This window comes from Amborella trichopoda, chromosome 3, assembly GCF_054954075.1.
Source record: "Amborella trichopoda isolate Santa Cruz 75 chromosome 3, AtrichopodaSantaCruz75HAP2 v2.0, whole genome shotgun sequence".
Taxonomy (NCBI): Eukaryota; Viridiplantae; Streptophyta; class Magnoliopsida; order Amborellales; family Amborellaceae; genus Amborella; species Amborella trichopoda.
In genome coordinates this window covers 38,773,044-38,786,157 of record NC_142338.1, presented here as the reverse complement: position 1 = coordinate 38,786,157, position 13,114 = coordinate 38,773,044, and positions in this window count along the sequence as shown.

Here is a 13,114-nt window from a genome sequence, read left to right as displayed (position 1 = left end):
AAAATTTCTATATCCCTCTATCCCCAATTTGGGTTATAGCCTATCATCGATATAAAAACAAAAATAATAAAAATAATAATTGGTAATCTATGAGAAATTATACAACGCAATCATAATAAAAAATTTTACACAACATAATCCACATAAGATATTACTAAAAGCTCAATTGAAATAAGATACCTCTTTAGTCTTCTCCAATCCTTCGAAATTTTCTATTGCAATTATCAAACCTTCTATTTTACTAATCAAATTTCTTCCCATTTTTTAATTTGTATCGTAAAGATTTTGATTTTGGTATCATAAATTTATTACTTATTTGAAATTATATATAGAGAGACATTTGAAAAACTTCTATAAAAAATAAGTAAAAATAAGACTTATCACAATAAAATCATGTTATTCCAATCATATTAGTCCAATGACTTATCATGTTGAAACCAAAGTTTAATCATGTTAGCCAAAACATAACCATATTTTTCATATTTGAATGCTAATGCATTTCTCATATTTCTTCCAGACCTAGCCAAATAGCAACAATGTATTTCCCAAGTTGCATCTAAATACTACCCAAACAGTAACAATCTATTTGCAGGTAATGTATTATGCAGTAATGTATTACGCCCGTAATATATTTAACAGACAATATATTTTCAGGTATCCAAACGGCCTCTAAGACTATTCATCTTTTTTAGAAGGAGATCACAATTGCTATTAGCTATTAGATATCAACTTGGATGACCTGGAGTATGTTGCAATGTTTGAGAAATCTCACAAACAAGAGTGATTGTAACGTCTTTGTATTAAAAGTAAGGAAAATGTTTATATAAGGTTGCAACCTTATGCTGTTGAAATGAGGTGCACCTCAAAAATCCTATAGAAGAAAGCATTCTGGCATTGGAGAGTTCTTCAATTCATTATCTTGATCTCGAGATATATATAGACATAGAGAAAAGAAGAACTTCAAATTAAGAAAGAGTGTATCTTGTAACAAATTATCTGGACCGTCTATTTTCAATATTTTTAAATGTTTATTGATCTGCACGACCCATGTTGTTTCCAAATTTAAAGTTTATAACTAAAGATGAAACTATATTTCAAGCCATCTTAAGGTTTCTAACACCAAAATGACATCTTTAAATAAATTTTAGAGGTGCACGTTACTTCCCAACATTGCACAAACCCCACCCTAAGAGTAAATGGGAAAAGTTTATATAGAGCCTAGGCTCTAAACAATCAAATCAGAGCCTACCTCAAATCTTTCATTAGAGGAGGTTGTTTTGATACCTAAATATCATCAAATTGATCATCTCGATATCAAGATACATGGACATGAGAAAAAAAAGATTTCAAGTTTTAAAAATAGTGCATCTGCTAATGCATTTTTGGACTGTCAATTTTCAAAATTTTCAAATTTTCATAGATATGTTCGATGTACACTTGCTTTTGAAGCTTCAAATTTTAGAACTAAAGATAATAATATAATTTAAAGCCATCACAATTCTTTCCAATATTGAAACCATATTTCTCCACACTATTTGAAGGTGGGCTCTTCTTTGATTGTTTAGAGCACTGGTTCTGTACAAACCCCACCCAAAGTAAATAGTCTCCTTTTATGCATATCCTAAATTTAGAGCTTTAAAATTTTGTCCAAACTAGCCTCGACTTTCTTTCTTGTTTGTTTTTTTTCCAAATGGTGGCCCATCAAATCCCGTCACAAAATTCATCTCAAAATCACCACAATTTGACTTTTATTTGTTGCTTTTAATAGCAAACGCACACCTCTCATTAATAAACACTATCATGCTAATAATCTCTTATATGAAATTGGATGTCACAATCACGGCTAATGCTTATGACCCAAGTGGCTCAATGTTTTTTGACGATGACATTAGTTACATGAGCTCCTCACCCTAAAATATTTTACATGCACATATGTTTTTGTCAGCGTTCTATAGGATCCACAAAATGACTACATTAACCAAGCAAAAATATATTATACTCCCATGGGACTTTATTGTTCATTTTCTCCCTGGGGTAAACCTATATCTAGAATTAATTTTAAGACCCCAAATTTGTGGGATGCAACTTCTTCAACCCATAGATTAACTCATTAAAAAAAAATCCTAATTGCACCCTCTGTGCACTAGAAAAAATAATGTCTCGAGATTGAACAGAGACCATCCAATTGTTTAGATAGTGAGATCAAATTTCAATTTTTTTTTAATCATTTAGTGATTTTTAGGTGGTTCAATTTTAAATTGAAAATATCCTCCCAAGTAAGTCTTCTGATCGAGGGAGTAGAAATAAACTATGCTCACAATAAGTCTTCTGATCGAGGGAGTAGAAATAAACTATGCTCACAAGAGAACCTAGCATATGATGCTCATTAACCAATTTTTGTGTTCTAAGCCACTTGGTTTAATGTACGGGGAGAGATAGAGTTTTGGCATGATTCATCTATCTTGTGATAAATTAATTAATTTTCTCATAGACCTCACATAAACATACATAATTGAACTCTCTCTTTCTCTCTCTCATAGAAGATTTTAGCTGTATGGCATTTATCTTCAAAGTTATGTTTGTTGTTTTAGTGTGATTGTGATTTGTGAATGTGATCCATTCTATCAAGTCCATCGACACATTATAGAGTCGCACTTTCCTTCTTCTTCACGAATGGTAGTGCCTAAGGAAATGACAATAGCACAAAAATAAAATAGACCATGCTAGAGAGAAGTGCCAATAAAAAGATGACAAAACTAAGCATGACATGTAGGTTAATTCATAGACCATCCCACCAATTTCTATCCATTCATTTCTTTTTTGTTGGGTAAACTACCCTTCAAATGTTGGACGTTAGGTTACCGTTCAAATGTTGGACGTTAGTGTAAAGAAACGTTGTGTGCTTAATCACAAGAGCAAGAAGCCCTTCTCTTCCTCTCATAAATAAATAACTGAATATTATTGTCACCCCCTACCTCTTGTAATAGTTAAATACTAAAAGATTATTCGTTTTCTTATAAATAAAAAATAAAAAAAAGGGAAAGAAGATATATACCAATCAATACCTCCATGCCTCTTCTTACTTAATTACTTATGAAGCATAGGTGTCAATATCTCTTGCAAAATTGTTTTTACAACCGTTTATTTAAAAATAGACATGAATTGGGTTTTAGATATCGTATGCTGTGGGAAATTTATCCAAGTAACGATAATGTTTTATGTTTATCCTTTCAACATATATTGAGTTGTATGAGTAAACATAATGATTTTGGATAGTAAAACTTTGATACTTCATAATAAAAGGGAGAATGTTATAATCAAATAGTATTTAATATTGGATGACGTGTGTTATACGTAAGAATGAAATAAGTGATCACATAAATAGTCATGTAAATAATCAACGGTTTAAAGATAGAGATCCTATTGGAAATGGGATCCAAGAAGATCCAAAATTTTGCAGGTTAAAATCATAGACGTGTAAAATATTGGGACATGTGAAACTATTTTACATGTTAGCATTACATGAGAATAGGCAAAGTGCTTTGATTCTTTTCTCTTTTCATTTTTCAATAGATTATAATTTTGAACATAATTTTTTGTGCCTAAAAAAATGTTTATAAGAAATTCTAGGATTTTTAATTATTAATTGATAATATTTTTAAAATATTTTTGAATTATTAATTTAAAAATAAAAGGGCATTTAAAATACTTTCAATTTTTATTTCTAAAATTAGGCTGGGAGGTCCAGCCTGCTTGGAGAAGGTCTTGGCTAAGGTGCGGCTGGAGGCCTAGGAATAACAAGGATTTCATTGACTGAATGACTGGGAGGCATAGGCATGACTCGGGAGTGGTTGAACACTTCCTTTCATTGGACTGCTCCAGCAGCAACGGCTCCCACCGTATAGTTTCCTGCTTCGAGAAGAGCTAACTTTGGTGGGGCTGGTGGCCTCTGCATCGGTCAGTAGGGTGGCCTGGCCCTTGATGGAATTGGCAGTGGGTGCAACCTTGGAGGCGGAGGATCCGGCGGCTGACGCAGGGGGAGGAGCTGGACGAGTCCACGGTCTAACATCATGGAAAGGATTTGAATCAGCTACAAGCCTAACGGCGTGAACTGGCGTTTATGATTTTAGTTTTCATTAATGACTTGCTAACCCTTTTTTTTTAAAGAGTTTAGAATATGAAATAAATTTAATTTTAAAAATATTATAACCAATATTTTAGTTTGGAACAATTATAATTTTTTTGATAAAAATATTTAAAATTATAGTAAACAATTTTTAGAATCATGAAAATGCACCAATAATTGAATATTTAAAATCATAGTAAACAATTTTTAGAATCATGAAAATGCACCAATAATTAAATTTTTAATATCATAATAAACAATTTTTAGAATCATGAAAATGCACCAATAATTGTTTTCGTATTGAATACTCAATTACAAAGGGAAACTTAATAATGATAGTGCTTGAAATAATAATAATATATTGTCATCATTATTATTCTTCAAACGGTAAATATGAAAAGAAAGTACCGTCCAAACCTCATCACCTTTAAACCTATCAAATCACTGACCTGACGACATAAAGAGAGATAACAAAGTAGCACTAAAACATGAAATGAGAAATGAAGACCAAACACATAATAAAAACTATGTAACACCATGTAAACACCAATTTGATAACATATTGAATGCATGAAACTCAACAAAAAACTAATGAAATGAAAACATAGAATTTTTTTTGGGTAAATAAAAAAAGGAAAGAGTTTATATAAACTATGTGATCAAGCACGATGTATATAAATTAAATTTTATCTCATTTTTTTTATTCTTACATGGGCAAGACCACTCATAATGTCTAATTACAAACAAATAAACAAAAGAAACGAAACACGGTTCTCATTTGCTACCACTATTGAATACAATTCTTTATATCAAGACCTTAACTCATTGCTTTATAGGAAGAGAAGATCAAATTACAAATAAAGATTTAAAGAAATAAAATTGCCGGATATTACCTCAACTGAGCTTAGTACACCCCACACCGAGTCTTCTCATTTCGATGGTTCTCGGGATCTATGATCGGTGTTTCTATTACCAACTACTTAAAGCTTCAATGGCTTAGTCTTACCCAAGCCTCTTTAACTTGATCTTTGGAGAGATGAGAGATAGATCAAAGAGTGAGAGCGAGATCTATTAGCAAGGGGATCCTCCCCCTTTGCTACCCAAAAATCAAACCACCACAAGCTAACCTTAGCTTGGGGGTGCCACCAAGAAACGTGAGAGAGATTACCAATAAGAGAGAGAAGAGAGATATTACCAACGAGAGAGAGATTACCTTAGCTTGAGCGGTCCACCAAGAGAGAGATTCCTTGGGCATGCCCCTTAGTTTGGCTTGAGAGATATTTTAGGTGGGGCATGCTACCTACAGGGAGATCTTGGCTTGAGAGAGATTTTAGGTGGGGCGTGCTACCTATAGAGAGATCTTTAGGAGAGAGAGATGAACCCTTAGAGAGAGAAGAGAGAATAAGTGTAGAGATTTTATGAGGGAGCCTATTTTTATAGATTTTCTTGACCTCAATTCATAGGGTCAAATCTTGGCCGTCGATCTAGAGAGAGTTGTGGCCATCAATCTCTTTGATCCACAATTAGTATTCAAAGAGATGAGCTAGAGCTTTATCCTCCATTTCCTAGATCTATTCCAATCAAATCTTTAAATAAAAAATATATATATCTTACTTCTATTTTAGTTTATCCATTCTTCATATCTTGGATCAAGCAATCTTGATTCACAGATTTACTAAATATTTCAAATATTTAATATTATCATGCAATTTGGCTATACCTAAAAGATAAGACAACAAACATGGGGATAACTATCACCCAATCTTGGAGAACAAGTTGTGCCACCCTTTGGTTGCCACACATGGGCCCACTCAATCCCACATATTCTAAATTGGGTCCTCATATTTATGGACGGTCCCATATAATTTTAGAAAATATTTTATTTTGTATTTAGTATTTTTAAATCATTATATTTTATATAAAACATTGAAAAATTAATTTATCTTAATTTATAAATCTAAATGACAAAAATAAATTATCAGAAGATTCACAAAAATTCAAATAAACATTCTAAAAATTATATATCATAAAATTAATTAAAGCTAATTAATTTTGATGGGAATCAGATCCATCAGATCTAGAAATTTATCAATATTCGGGACCGCTCCACCTTCAATTGTGGACCACGATTTATCTAGCTTTTTCAAACTGACCCAGCAGTTCTGATGACCCACAATCCACTACAGAGGCTTATGATTGGATCACCAGTCAGTCAATAGACTAAGGGAGATAATTTCAGTTTATGGATTTTAAGTTCTCCCTAGAGACAAAAAAATCATGGTCCTCCAGACCATGATGCAACTATGACTCTATGGTACATAGGGGTAATCTCTCGCACATGTACACGATTCACCCTCATTGGTGAATCTCAATACGGCTATCTATGTATACGGCTATCTATGTATATGCTGTGTGATGATATAACGATGAGATTTTTAGCCCTGTCTCTAAAGGCTATTCATCACATGCAATGGCCACACAGTCTCTCAGCTTTCATCTAGGCATACTCCGACATCTTCAACGGCTAACCCATTAAATCCTTCTTGATAGATCCCTATGCCCAGGTATTTTGGTTTTTTCCAAACTTGGTTGACGTAGCACATCGAGCCTAGTTTGAGTATCGGCAAATCGTATTTGGACCATAGAGGACCACACTCATACTGAGTTTATGTTTAACTATATAAATGCTCATATAAGCTCTCATAAGGCCTTTAAAGGCCACATAAACTCAACATCTTCCACTTCGCCTTTAGAGGACGTACAATCTCCCTTTCTTACATTCTCTTCCCCTCAATTACAATTTATCTCTCAATCATTTTTCACTTATTCTCTCTTATTACATTAATCATGACTTTAGTAATCAATCCTTTCACAAAGGATTTTTGGAGGCGGCGCTTCTTTATATTTGCTGCTCAGATCTCATCCCGAACGTGATCGTAAAATATCTTTCATATCGCATCGTGAATTATAGACATGTTGTCGTATAAGATCATCTCATACCCTCAGCGTATGGGGTTGTATCTTCATGGGCTTAAAGTAGTTCTTCAATCAAGTTCCTCCCTTCTGTAGCCATACAACTAGCGCCATGCATTCAAGTTCCATGGGTGAACAACAATATGTTGTTCCAGTTGGCCCGTCAAATAATCGTGGGATTGTTAATAGCTCCCACTCAAACATAACTCATAAGAAATATTATCTCAGCATTCTCATGCCTGTGTCATGAGGTAGTATAGCAAGTCTCATACCAAACAATATATCAATGCCCATTTGGTTTTGTAAAAACCATTTTTCGAACCACAAAGGTTCAACCATACTAGTCTCTTCATTGTAAACTCATATAAACCAAGTTATCTAATCCACACATCACATGTCAAGGAGACCTAACAAGATGGTCATTCTATGACATACTATAAGGTTCATGGTCTTAAGTAATCGAGGATTCTAAAGAACTCAAAACCAGGTCACATAATCAGTATTATGAAAACATGAGTCAAACCATGTCGATATTTGAAAATAGTGTATAGATTAATGATACCTTTCACATGTACATAAAATACTTTCTAAATCCAATATTTTTCTTTATATCAAAACTCTTGACATAGTATATTTTCACAAACAACAATTAGAAAATAACACAGTGATTTTGAAAAAAAAAATTTCTCACATACTTAGTGGACCTAGCAAGACTATAAGGTTTTCTCAAAACCATATCCATAGACTTAGGTTTTTCACAAATTATCCTATTTAAAATACATGTTTAGCCTTCATAAATCATTTTACTGCATTCACCTTTAATTACCTACCAAGTCATGTAAATGGCCAAAAAAACAAATAATAAAGTCCATCTTATAATTTTATCTAAAATAAAGCATGACTAAAGAAAGATTATAAAAATCTTGACAGAACATTTCTTTTTGGCAAATATGGAGACCTTATCATGAGATCATCATCATATGGAACACATCATATTACTGGACATTATTAAGAGGATGGTCACTAAAACCAGCTTCCATCGGAATACTCCCTTTGTGCTTACATGTTTGAATGAACCACACCTATCTCTCATATTTCATACTTAGGCTCATAGTCCTTGATCAAACCACATTTCCATGTTTATCACTGCCTTAAGTAGTTCTTACAAGAACAAGGAGGTACTAAAACATAGGGTATTAAGAAAAGCTGACTCTTTCAAACGTGTTAGCACTTATTTCCTAATGTCCATACACTTTATACATATTCATAAAACAAACAGTCAAAATATAATCAAAGAAGTATATTAAAATGTAAAATAAAATATCATTTGAATCATCTTTCTCTATATGACAGTACCATGTAATGTGAGATAGATTTCATACCTCATAACCATGTAGTGTGGTACTTGGGCTTTCTTAAGTCTGCAAGAAAGGCGTAGAGAGGAAGACGGGACCACAAGTCTTCCACGGTTCCGAATTACTACGTGAGGCAAAGAGAGAGAGAGAGAGAAAGAGAGAGAGAGAGAGAGAGAGGCACTGAAAGAGAGACGGGGTCATAAGTGTTGCGACTCCGAAACATGTCACGCTATGAAAGTGAGAAAGGCGTAGAGAGAAAGTTGGGACCGCAGGTCTGTTGCGGTTCTGAAACTATGCGAAGCAAAGCGACAAAGAGAGGCGCTAAAAGAGAGACGGGGTCGAAGCTGCTGTAGCTCCAAAACTTGTCACACGATGAAAGTGATAGAGGCGTAGAGAGAAAGAGAGGACTGCAGGTCTGCTACGGTTCCAAATTACTACTTGAGGCAAAGAGAGAGAGAGAGAGAGAGAGAGAGAGAGAGAGAGAGAGGCGCTGAAAGAGAGACGAGCTCGCAGGTGTTGTGGCTCTGAAACTTATCATGCTACGAAAGTAAGAAAGGAGTAGAGAGAATATTAGGGCCCGCACTTTTCCAGCGTATTGCTTTTCATAGGCGAGTAGACGGCACAGGAGAAACGCCGTGCATGATGTGTTACCACCATGCACAATTAAATAGGGTAGTCCAAGGGACTACCTCTTTTCCTCTCCCCCAAACCCCTTCCCCCCCCCCCCTCCCCGCCCCGCCGCCCCCCGCCCTATGTTTGCCACTTAGTTGTGGCATGCTGCCGCCCATTCTCTCCCTACCAATGTTAAACCCCAACCTCACTCCAAATGCTACACCCTCTCTCCCTCTCCCTCACGCCACCTTCCTCGGCCTTAGAATTTTAAGGCTTTCCATTCAACCACTATTAGAAGCTTGAGTAAACCTGGAGGCCTCTTGGCACAGGTAAGTGGATGATAGCATCCATGCTTCCGTAGTTTTCGTTTGAATACAAGCTTGAGCATGTATGATAGCATGCTAGAATAAGCCCTGATTTTTTAGGACTGTACCTCTTATTTACATGATAGATTGAGCCTTAAAGGAATTTTTGTTGGCTATAAAAATTGGTGGGTAAACACCCTTGTGAATATGGTTTAAGCTGAAAGTAACCTTGCATTAATGCCTATTTCAGTTTGAAAGTTACTAATCACTCTTTGAAGTGTGCCAAAATTTGGGTATGAAATTCTGTAATTTTCCAGAAAGATGCATGCTCTGTAAATTGAACTTTTCATTGACTTATATACATCAAAATAAGTTAAAAACCAGTTTAAATAAAAGCTATGTGTGTCTACTGTGATTTTTCTGTTTAATCTCAGTTGAAATTCTTTACGGATTGAGAACTATGTTTCTGTTTGTGAGTACATGTCACTGTTATCAAATTTCAGCAGATTTCAGAAATATCATTCCTGTTGTGTTGATGTTTTGTTTCGCCAAATGAAGTCCAAATGACTCATAACCACAGCCATTTGAAAGATATACAAGTTTACTATGGGTTTAATGCTTTAACCTTGTTCAAATTCTATATAATTTGAGAGTTGTGTTTCAAAGTATGTGGACATGTATTTGTTGACAGATTGCAGAAAACTCAAAAATTTTGTTCCTGTTTTCAAAAGTTTAAAATAATCAAATTGGGTTCAATTTCCTTCAAGCCACTTTTATTTGAAAGGTCTATGTGTACTTTTGAATTCAAATGTTCAAATAATTTTGAAAGGATTTCTAAATCAAGAGTTATACATCAAATTATTAGAATACGTCACTGATGACCAAACTCAACAATTTCCAGAACTATTGCTTCTGTTACTTTAAGCTTTTGACGGACCAAATGGGATCCAAATGCTCTCAAATTACTATTACATGAAAGCTAATAATGTTAACTTGAATGTTTGTTTTGGGAATTATATTGAAATTCTGTATAAAATTGATGTTTATATCCCAGATTATGAAACATACCCCAATATGACATTTTAGAATCTCAAGACTCTATATTAGCCTTGACTTGGTCATGCTCAATTAAGCTTCATACTTTCTGTGATTGAGGGAGTCTCATACTCACTCTAAAAGAGCAATTGACAAGAAGTAAATTTCCCACATAAGTTGGATGTTATGTCTCACCTTGCACATGCTTATTTATGATAAGAATTATAATGAATTCTTAGTCATTGAGTAGATCATACATCTGCTATGCATCGACATGCTGAACATGGCTTGATTCTTTTGTAAGATGATACTAAAATGACATACTTATGATACCATGAATGTTCCTGACCTCTTGAAATGAGTGAATGCTTAAGCATGCTTGTATTAGGTATGATACCTATATAATTCTAATTCTGACCACTACGCAATGGGCCTTCCATTGGTAATGGATACTGTATCTCTGCTACCTGATTCTTCTTATGATTCTGGTTCTGATTTTGGCCACTACACAATGAGCCCTCCATTGGTAGTGGATAATGTATTTATCTGATTCGGATTCTAATCCTGACCACTATGCAATGGGTCCTCCATTGGTAGTGGGTACCGTAATTCTGATAATTGCCTGCTACGCAATGGGTCCTCTATTGGTAGTGGGGTATACTATAGCTCGACTCCTATGATAGGAGAGGAGTCTAGATGTAACTGTAAATAACTGGGAGGGTCGCGCCCCCCTCTCTATTATGGGTACTACATAATAGGTCATCCAATAGTAGTGTAATGCCCTCTCGCCTGACGGCACCAGCGAAGGATCGTGTCTTGCAAGGCCCCAGCCTATCATAAACTCCAAAACGCGCTGGGGATTGTATGCGCGAGCAAGGACATTACGAAGTAGGGCCTCAACTTGTCATTGTCCTCCTTCTTGAATTAGGGTAGAAGTCACAAGTTACAGGACTGGCTTAGCCTGGTCGATGTGACTTCTACTTCGAGAGTAGGCCCTATTAATTTCTGTCTATCTGAACTGTATGCCCTTGCCAAGCTTCTGACTGTGTGATAGTGATATATGTATGTATGACTATTTAGTTTATGAAACATGGAAAGCCCTGAGATCTAAACTTTTTCTACTCACTCTGTCTGTATCTATTAATATATGATTGTATTATGTGATCTTGCATGAACTGTGATAGTTGTGGGTTTGTTATCCTTTAGGAGTGCATCTAGGTTGGAATGCAAGGGTGCTGAATGCTTATTGAGCCTTTATCTCATACCACTCTTTTTCCCCTCTCTGTAGAGTGAGATTCGATACCCTAATGTGGACAGCTGGATGGTGGTGGCAGTCGTTTTGAAGCTTAAAAATCCATTTGGTGACTCTTTTGACGGTATTTGCCAGGTGGATGTGTGAAATTGTATTTTGAAGAATTCGGGAATTTTTGTGATCAGACCTGTTGTGCCTTGCACTTGTTGTAACAGGAAATTTTGAAGTCTGAATAGGTATATAAATGGTGTTATTTTTCTAAGTTCTGGATTTTGTTTTGTATGGGTTTTTGCTTTATTTCCTGGTTTGCTGTGACTCCAAATTAAATTATGCGTTGAGCCACTCCCACCTGAGTGACATCTGCGATCTCTGTGTTCGCGATCCAGCGCTCTGTCACCCTCCGGTATGGGACGGCGGGGGTCGGGGAGCGGGGTCGAGACAGTTATGGTATTAGAGTAGCCAGGTTATGATTCTTGGCTTAAAGAGTTCTAGAAGTGTCTTTAGAATAGTTTCTGTGTAAGTTGGTGATTGGGTGCAACTGTTTTAGGTTGAAGATTCCGAGAACAAGAGCCAATGATATAAGCTCCAGTAACGAAAATATTGATGCCCTCGAGGAGTTTGTCAAGAATTTAGGGGCTATGATGCAAATGATAAAGGAAGTTATGCCAGCCCCATCTACCCCTGCCCTTGACTCAAATGATAGCAGTTTGATAGAGAAATTTAGGAGGTTGGCTCCTCCAACCTTCTTAGGGCTTAGGGGAGTAGAAAAGAATGAAAGATGGAGAAGACCGATGGAGAAGATCTTTGAGGTACTGCAAATCACAGAAGAACAGAAGGTCAGGCTGGGGACCGTTATGCTAGAAGGGGACGCTGAGCACTGGAGGGGCTCAATGAAACAGTCTTGGGCAGAAGCAGGAACGGAAGCAAACTCGGGAAACTTTCTTGAAGGCTTCCACGATAAGTACTTTCCCGATTCAGTAAGGGAAAGAAAAGAAGTAGAGTTTATCAAGCTGCAACAAGGAAATTTAACTATGGAACAGTATGCAGCAAAGTTTGCGAAGTTATCAAAGTATGCACCCCACATCATCAATACCAAGGAGCGGAAGGCGAATAAGTTTTAGGGGGGCCTTAGGTCAGATATAAGGGGGAAGGTAATATCTGTAAATTTGAACGTTTTCTCCCCTTTGGTAGACTTAGCTATGAAAATTGAAAGGGACTGTGAATGATCGCACGTTGGGGGAAACTGGAAGATGAGACCAGCTCAGTTTGGAAATTCGGGGAGGAAAGCTCGCCCACCACTTAAGAGGAACCTTAGGGGAGGAGAAATCAGAGGGGTAGGAAGATCCAAAACTCATGGCCAGGTGATGTAAGAGAGAATCGATGCCCAACGTGCCCACAGTGTTGGAAGGATAATCATTCGGCGGTCGATTGCTGAAGGAAGACTGGGGCATGTTTC